The sequence below is a fragment of the Artemia sp. Qi Xiang Cuo genome, chromosome 14, assembly GCF_049724085.1.
Source record: "Artemia sp. Qi Xiang Cuo chromosome 14, ASM4972408v1, whole genome shotgun sequence".
NCBI lineage: Eukaryota > Metazoa > Arthropoda > Branchiopoda > Anostraca > Artemiidae > Artemia > Artemia sp. Qi Xiang Cuo.
In genome coordinates, this window is record NC_142807.1 from 28,237,533 (window position 1) to 28,247,361 (window position 9,829).

General features: G+C 34.2%; 1 long non-coding RNA gene across 1 annotated transcript; it reads left to right on the top strand.

Annotated features, from left to right (window-relative positions):
• The first annotated feature begins 277 nt into the window (after window positions 1-277).
• Window positions 278-7,490, top strand: LOC148944337 (uncharacterized). Its single transcript, XR_016142861.1, has 3 exons — window positions 278-383; window positions 1,644-1,709; window positions 7,287-7,490. It is a non-coding gene; the product is annotated as an uncharacterized LOC148944337 (long non-coding RNA).
• The last annotated feature ends 2,339 nt before the right edge of the window (window positions 7,491-9,829 follow it).

Genomic DNA, 9,829 nt, shown 5'->3' on the forward strand with positions numbered 1-9,829 from the left:
GCTCTCCCCCTGAAATAAATTGTAGCTATGCTCAATTGTCTAAAGTAGCTATTTCATCATTTTAAATCAGTCCACACGCAGTTACTTTGTTTAACTGTCAAGTTTTTAAAACAGTACTTTTTTCTGCAGTTTAATGTTACACTTTAGAATAATTAACATTTTGTATATTCCGAGACAGTTCTATGACCTTAAGGATTTTCGGTAGGTTTTTGTTCATATTATGACGGAACTTTTTTATCAACCGCAAAACCCGTCTTTAAAACATCTTTAAAATCGTATAAAAGCCAGAGCTGGAATAGTTCGATTATCAAACAGAAATCTGATCAAAATGATTAAAGTTACCTTTTTGCTTGTTTTATTCGCCGTCTTAGCTTTGGCTATCGGTTAGTCTTTCATTTATTCAAAACGAATCTAGTTCTTCAACATTCCTGTGGGAGTTTAATGAAAATTGAAAATTGAAAATTGAACTGGATGAAATGAAAAAATAAAAAAACATATAAACAGTTCTTTCGTAATTTCGAATATATTTACAATTTTATTGAATAGTTAATGGTATTAAAATTAAAAATTTAACGTTATTTATGCAATAATTGATATTTTCCAGAATATATTTTACATGTCCTTCCTAAATTTTGTCTTTTACAAATTCACCTCTTTTGTCTCGGATATATTTTTCTTTACCATATTCAAAGAACGGAGTAAATAATAAAAAGAAAAAAAAAAGTGATTTTACTAGCAAAATTTGGTTCTGGTAAACTGCAGAGGGGTTTAAGATCCCGTCTTTAAAACTTCAGTGCTATAGCTACTGGCGCAATTTCCTTTCCAGAATTGCTACCGGGCTGTTGACCATTACGTCAGAAAATTCGCTCATAGGTAAAAAAAATTTGCTCACATGTTAGGGCAAAGAGGCTTAAGTGCCCCTTCAAAAAAAATCTAGAAATAAATTATAATGGGTAGAATTAAGAAAGAATTTAATACTTTTTGCTAGAAAATGCTTTATTTTCTTGTAAACCCTTCACCCCCTACTCCTCTAGAACAAATATTCACAGGCTTCTCCCCCTTGGAGAATTTTAATAAGCAACCATTGTTATGAAACAGTTTTTTGTTTTTGTTTTCATTCTTGTTTTGTCAGGCGAGCTAGCTCCTTCCACACAGGGACCACTTGCATATGGTACTTATTCAGATATATTATTTTCAAGATAATGAAAATAATAGGAAATAGCTGACGGATCGTAAATGCTTGCAAAGTAAGAAACACTAATTACTATAGTTGCCAGGTTTGCAGTAATTACTGAAAAGTGATTGGTACAAAAGCACATGAACATGATAAATAAAAACGGCATTGATAATTTCCACCTAAATGGCTAGATAGGAATAGCTTTATTTTATCGAATAATCAGAAAGTATGGTGAATTTTTGGTTTTGTTTTCTGAATTGTTATAAACTATTCTAAAGCTTGTAAGCCAAAAATTGTATGAGAGGCTACAGTGGATAGGTGAATATGACGGCTTCATTTTTATTTATTATAATTAAATGATGTGGGGTAGTCTTTGCGGCAGTAGCACTGATTTTTTTTTTTGTCCTAACCATGGGGAATTGCAGGTAGTCTGGGTGCAAGTTATTTTATATTAATTTTTTTCCAGCATACCCACAAGAAAACGCGGCTGTTGACGCTGACGAGGAAGCTGCCAGTAGACACAGATATTGGGGTATGGAAACTTTCCTTTTTTAGTTTTATTTCTTTATATTTTTTTTCTATGTGAATTTTTCGTTCTAACAAGTGGAAGTAAGCTCCAGAAAGGAAATACGCTGTTTAATTTTAAGTATAGATTTTGTTATCGTCTCGATTTAAATTTGGAAACAACGTACTGCAATAGGCAAAATCTTCCTCCCTCTACCATAAAACAAAATAAAGTACCCGATTGGAATTGATCTACCCCCCCCCCTCTAGGGGAATAGAATAACTAAGAAATTCAATAATTTATTGCTACACAATTCTACAAAGATACTTTCAATTTAGCTATGGCTTTTCTTATGACATACTTCGAGGAGGTTTCAGACCGCTAAAATTATGGTACACCAAATGATATGCCACTTGTCAAGTTCTATTTTACCACAAGATTCTCTATGGCTGTGTCCTTTGAAATTTTTTATCCAAAATTAGAGAGAGGGGGCATTTTCCTCCATATTTTCCAATGAAAATCAAAAGAAAGTATTTTCCCATGAAAATACCACAGAAAGAGGCAATTTTTCGAAATCTAGGGAGGGTGACTCTAGGGTTAAAATGCCCCCCCCCCCCCCTATTGGCACCATTGGTCACGTCTCTGTTCGTTTGCTGTGTAATCTTGGCCAACAATGGTCCGCATAGCGGTAGATATCTCGTATACTTGTATGCTAGGTCAAATCTCTTACTAAAACACTTATAGGGTGTATCCAATCGGTGGTAAAGTTCACCCTGGAGCACTGTTTTGGATCCTTTTGAACGGGTCTAGCAGGGTCTTAGAACTCCTGTTATCAGGTAAAAGAAATTTTCGCGCTTGGGATTAGCCCGGTAGAACTAGAACAAATCAAAAAGTGGGAAAAACCCCCAAAAAGCGATTTTTAGTGAAAATCGTTTTATTAAATTGATCATAGCAGCAAACCCTACTGTAGAGGTTTGGACCACCAATCTTCAAAATGTGGAATTTTACAAACTTTTCTTTTTGCAGAAAGAAGATGGTGGATGCGATTGTGTCTAATTGTTTTTTTCTGGGTGATCGTATGAAATCGATGGTCTAGAAAATTGCAAGAGAGCTAAACAACAAAAGCACGAAGAACAATAGGGAAATCTTTTTGCAAGACAGTGGAGATAATTTGAATGAATATTTCGGCCCTATGTCCAAGGGCCGCCCTAATTAAGACAAAAAATATATAATAGAAAATGACTCACAACAACATGCGACCAATCAAAACCAAAAATTAAATTTTTTTCAAAACAGCCGCAGCAGCCTTACTTTAGCGAAGTAGTGGTTTTGTTTGGTCGCATGTTGTTGTGAGTCATTTTCTATTATATATTTTTTGTCTTAATGAGGGCGGCCCTTGGACATAGGGCCGAAATATTCATTCAAATTATCTACACTGTCTTGCAAAAAGATTTCCCTGTTGTTCTTCGTGCTTTTGTTGTTTGTTATGGAAAGGTAGTGTGGTCTTTGTCGCTATTTTTGCAAGAGAGCTCATTTGAACATAAATTAAAAGTTCCTCTTTAAGTCATCATAACGATTTTGCCACGAGAAAGTGCTGTTTTCTGCCATTTTATGGCACCAAACAACGACTTTGCCCCAAAGAGAATCAATTTGGCATGAATTTCAAATTCTGGGTCAGCTATTCGATTTAAAAATATCAAAAACCTATATTTTATGCTTCACAGTTGCAGAAAAAGAATGCCACAAGGTAGCAGTAATACTATTATATTAATATTCATTTTTTTCATTTAAATTCTTATGAAATTACGTTTGGTGATGTGTAATTGCGTATCAGCTATGATGAAAAAAAGGGGTGAGTGATTTTGCAGGCGGGGGTAGAAGCCGATGCATAAAAGAACATATTTTGATGCCAAACTGCTAACTCTCCATGAGCCTTCAGGTAAACATAAAAAGAGGTAGGCGGGAATAGGAACTACTTAAAATATTTCTGTATATAGCATATAATATTACAATCCTACCAGCAGAGAGGTGAAAAGGCGAGTCAGGCCATCATTAGGTCCCTCCAGAATTTTTTTTTTTTGGGGGGGGAGGCAATTACTACTAGGAATTTTGTTTTCAGTAATTTTAAATTGTATTTTTCTTTGTTTATATGAAATACTTCAATGTATTTAAACGTATGTATATGATGTATTTATCGATCAGAGAATTCTATTCTAGAGGCTATGATGACCTAACCATGTAGAAGATCACAGGTATCACATAATTTCCATGCATGTGAACAATAATACCCCACTTCGTCCATCCAAAACTCTGCAGTAAAAATATTAATAAGGACTTATTGAACAAAAATACTATTCATCGCAAATTTTTAAAGTATATTCAAATTTTATCCAAAAATTAAATTGAAATCCAACATTTAACTCTTAAGCAGAAAAACTAAAAAAGTAGGGCGGTACTAAGCAATTTACAAATATTGATGTTACATTTTAACAGCAAAACACCAGGGGTTTAAGGAGCCAGTACCCCGTGTTATATTTTGGTTAGGCCTGAAAAAGATTTATAAAGTTATCAGAAATTAAATTAAGAAACTAGTTTAGTCAACTGAAAGTAAGGAACAGCTTTTAAGCCCATTTGAATACAACTTATTCTTTATACGAGGGGGCTGTATCCTCCTTAACTCCTTTCTCTTTACTTGTAGTTTGACTTTTGATCCAAATTCTTTAATGACATTTACTGAAACACGAGGTTCATCAAATTGGCAAAAGAAGGTTTTTCAAAGCACTAAAAACTCTAGCTTAATGAGCAAAAAATTGAAGGGGGGGGGGCAGTCCTCCTTATATACAGAATGATATCACTTTATTTAGAGTTTTAAACCTGCTCCTTACTTTTAGTTGAAAAATACTTTTCGTCTGTTTAGTTACATTTTAGGAAAGGATATAGTTTTATGGAGAGGAGACTTTTGCTAACACCAAATAGTGGCGTTTTTTTTGGGTGGTTGGTTCTGTGGTTTTATCGTTTTTTGGCAATTTTGCGTTTTCGACAAAACACGTAACAGCATGTTTTAACAAAACTTAGTTTTTTTTCGAAACACGAAACATCATGTTGCCTGCTCGACTGTCTGTTTCCTCAAACTTGGAACTTGCTCTTTGTGCGTGTTGCGTGTTCGATTGGTCCCTATCCAGATAGAAAAAAGTTATCTGTAGATGACAAAAGAAAGGATAAGATGGAAGGGAAGAAAATGGACATAGATCCTGCTGAATATGCGTTTTTAAATAGAGACCAAGGTGAAACATATGTGTACAAGAAAACAGGCAAGTAAAAAGCTCAGAATTTTTCCACATGTTTCTACAGTTTTGAATATTTTGCCACTTTTCCTAAAATGCGTTTTTAGACGTTCAACCAGGAACATGGACAGAGAACACAAAAGTGACAAAAACTGCGTTTTTGGGCTAGAACATGAAACTTGGAACATGAACCATGAAACACGGAACTTCGAAAAAAAACGCAGCTAATAAACGATCAATAGCTGCGTTTTTTTTCGAAGTTCCGTGTTTCATGGTTCATGTTCCAAGTTTCATGTTCTAGCCTAAAAACGCAGTTTTTGTCGCTTTCGTGTTCTCTGTCCATGTTCCTGGTTGAACGTCTAAAAACGCATTTTAGGAAAAGTGGCAAAATATTCAAAACTGTGGAAACATGTGGAAAAAGTCTGAGCTTTTTACTTGCCTGTTTTCTTGTACACATATGTTTCACCTTGGCCTCTATTCAAAAACGCATATTCAGCAGGATCTATGTCCATTTTCTTCCCTTCCATCTCATCCTTTCTTTTGTCATCTACAGATAACTTTTTTCTATCTGGATAGGGACCAATCGAACACGCAACACGCACAAAGAGCAAGTTCCAAGTTTGAGGAAACAGACAGTCGAACAGGCAACATGATGTTTCGTGTTTCACAAAAAAACGAAGTTTTGTTAAAACATGCTGTTATGTGTTTTGTCGAAAACGCAAAACTGGCAAAACACGATTAAACCACGGAACCAACCACGAAAAAAAAAACGCCAATAATGTTTCAAAGCTCTTTGTCTAGTTTTTGACGCCAAGCTAAACTTAGAAACAAACATTTTTTGAAAGGTAATAAAAAAAAGTTTCTTAAGTAGATAAAAAGTATATAAAAAAGAAAAAAGGTAAAGTAATTGTAAAAGAATACACAAAGCAATAGTCTACTTATGAAAGATAAGAACTCCTAGCAGTCTGTTTTAATGAGCGATAACGATGTGTTGGACGAACATAGTTGAACAATATAACTTGGATATGAAACCCTGATACATTGAACGCCTTCAGACTCTGTATTTATAAGAAGTAAAACATTTTCAATTTAGTTTGTTCAAAGTAAATCATTAAAACTAAGCTTAAGAAAATCAAATAAGAATTTCTAGTACTGGAAGTTATTGAGAAAGGCTGTGGGTGTTAAATGTTACTGAGTAAAATTGATATTTTTATTTCAATTTTGAATATCAAAAACCAATATTTCATATCCATAGAACATTACAGATTTTTCAAAGTGAACAACTAGATCGATACAATTAATCCTTATATATATATATATATATATATATATATATATATATATATATATATATATATATATATATATATATATATATATATATATATAAAATAACCCCCTAAAAACCCGTATCCATTGTAGGAGATGTTACAAAAAAAACGTTTCTTATTATAATAGCTTCAGATATCGGCTCATGGGTACTCATGAATGCTAAATTTGACGACGTATTTTTTTTTTATTTTTATTTTTTTTTTTTTTTAGGTAATTTTTTATCAGGAATCACCCCTTTTTAAGTATAACTGTGCGAAAAAATACATATTTGGAACCACCATAAAAATATAATTCTTTGGTTTAACATGTTTAATGTTTAAGCTCTTATGCTTTTGTTATTGATAAGGATTGCTATTTACTTTACATTACTATGATTTTTTTTTTTTTTTACCGTAAGTAAATCATATAGAAAAAATATTTGTGGGAAACTGGTAATATATCATTCAGTCAGAAGCTAGAAGTCATATTGCTGCTATTAAGGTTCAAAACCTATTGGAGGGTAGCCAATAATGGGCTATTACACATTTTTTTCCTACTCTGCTCTCTTTTCCTTGATTTGCTCATAATCACTTTATAAACCCCGTTTTCCAGGAGGGCCATGATTCGTGACTCGACCATAGTTTCATAATAAAATTAAATTTTAAAACGCAATTGAACTTGATTTCAACGTAGGCTCATGAAACCAAGGAGATGCGCTAAAGAAATGCCTCAATTTTGTGAATTGGCTAATTTTAGAGGTTTTTCAAAAGCGGTTTACAGAAAACTATAGAGACCGATGACTCCTGATCGTTTGGGAAGCGTAATCAAAGAGAATATGTCATAATGTTCGAAGAAGTGAATCAATGGTAACTGAGGGGTGAAAGATCTAAAAACAATTTGAAAGAAATAATGTTTTAAATCGAAAAACCCTTTATTTTATCATCTGAAAAGTTGATCTTTGTTCCAAGTTTTTACTTCGAGAATCTTCATCAACATCTCTTTTTTTTAGGTTACCGACCATCTAGTGGTTATGGTGGTTATAATAGCTACGGATCTCGTCCATCCTATGGCGGCTATGGCAGCTACAACAGTTATGGAGGCTATGGGAGCTCCGGATTAGGAGGCTATGGGAGCTCTGGATACGGTGGCTATGGAGGTTACAGAGGCTAATTTGTTTTATATATATTTTTTATCGTAATACAAGGAATTCATAAACAGATATTGTTTAGCTAGATCTTTACCACGGAAGTAGGAAATGTTTACAACAAATATACAGCAGAATGCAAAAATTTCCTTTCTTTATTGAAATCACCAATCATTCTCATCAAAGTTTTGAGAAATTTATGCAGTAGAGCATTTCTTTGAACTTCTTGCATCATTTTATTCAGCATAGCGTAGATTACCCAACACAACAAGGAAAATATGCCAGATACACTGGCACGGTCAGAGGCGAGGCTTAGGTAAACCAAACCCTTAATTGCCAAATGTTATAAGTTGGATATAAGATTTATTATTCGGTAATATGTATTGCCCAAAAGGTTCTAAGCAATTTTTATTTCTTTTTATTCATCCATTTCGGTAAATTTTCATTTCCTATTAATTCACACTCAAAGTTATATAATCAGAAACACCATGATGTGAATAAAATGTATTTATTTTTGAAATTATATTGCTTAAATATTTTCATTTAGCTCTTCTCACTGGTAGTAGAGTCAAGATACGGTTAGACCTTGAACAAATTGCAACAGAAACGATTTTAAGACCATTCAATAGTAAAAAATACACTTATTAACATATCCAAAATCAGCATAACTACTCCAAAGCAAAATGGGTCAAATTGCCCTTAAAGCACAGAGGAGGGGGCAAAAAGTTAAATAGTTTATTAACTGACAACACATAGGAAAGTATGTCTCCTATGGGGTTATTGAGATCGTAGAATATGAAGGTAAAAAAGGTCCATCCCCAGTATCACAGGGATATTTTTGCAGATCCCCCCTTAGAGTTTAAAGTAAGAGGGATAAGTCTTAGAAACAATGAAAGATCATATTTTACTGAGCAAGGATTCCTTTCTAAGGTTTTCTTGGCCGTAGATAACGAAAAAGGAAAAAAAGTCAAACTGTGCGAAACCCCCGTAGATACAAAATTACGGAATATAAATTACATTCGTCATCTGTAGAATCGGATATTTCTGCTAAAAAAAAAACCTAAGTGGAGAAAAGTTTTTTTTTAAGATTAAACAGAAGAAACTAAGGAGTAGAAAATGATTATATCGGATACCTCTCAAGAGAAAAAAAAAATCCAAGGCTTCAAGATAAGTATGGCTCATTTAATAATGTAACAAAATCAATTAATATAAAGATTAGGGAATGGACTAGATAACTTTATAGCTAGATAACTAGATAGCTTACAATTATTTTCACTTTGTCAAACATAAAAAGAGAAAACTTTTAAAAATTATCGGCATTAAAGGCAGTGTCATTGTCTTCAAGTTCCATTGCGTTCTGGCAGGATATCCCTCTGCATTATTTGCAAGCTATAGAGCAATCCAGATCCGACTTCTGGAATGAGCATCTTTCTGAGTCACATCTATTTGGCTTACACAAAGGTTTCAGAAGCTGCAATGGAGCCAGAGATAAATCAGTCATCGTCGGAGCCAAGACTTTTTCTCTGCACATAAATCCCCACTGAAGAGGGTCGACCGTTAATTCCACCCCAATTTTAGACCCGATGATAGACACGCAGTGAGTGAAACTTCACAGATGCACGTGTGGGTGCCAAGTCTCGTGGATCCACAATTTTAAGGACGCTGAGACCTTCTTTTGAAGATACGATAGCGAACTGAGTTTAGGTCTTCATCACTATTGTGTCCATAGATGAACAGCAAAGCCCCTTCTCCAGCACTAATAATTTCCTCCTCTCTGATCGTTTTCAGGAAAAGTTAAGAACTTCTTTGGAACGCCTCGTTTTCCTTAAATATGTCTATAGCTTTTTTTTTCCAAAACCATGTATATAGGAAGTAGTGTCGCAGCCAAGTAATGCATGACAGAAAAGTATAGAATTGCAGAGGTCTATTCCCAAGCTAATTTTAACCATGTGTATGTCCCACGCAACAATTATACCCCCTTGTTTCGCTTCTGGAGAATAATACATCTTGTTGGAATCGCAAATGGCATGAAGTATTAAAAGAACGAGTGAGTCAGTACCCTCACCAGCTAACACAATAGGAAGAATACTCGACTTCTTAACGGAAGTTTTAACGACCTTCATATCTGCGTCACCTTCTCCGTGAATAACTTCGATCCCCTTTCACATAAGCTCTCATGGAGAAGGCGGATAAACCTTCTTTCAGTTTGTTTTTCTTTTTTGGATAAAAATTCGCCCTTGGTCATTTGAAGATATGTATCTGCAGTAAACAGCACCATTCTTCACTTAAATTTCACACGTCTGCTTTGCGTCTTTTGTTGCAGGTTTTCCTTCCTATGTGTCAAAAACCACTGTAGGGATCGGGTACCGTGTTTCGATAAATGATAACACTGGTTGAATATCATTGAA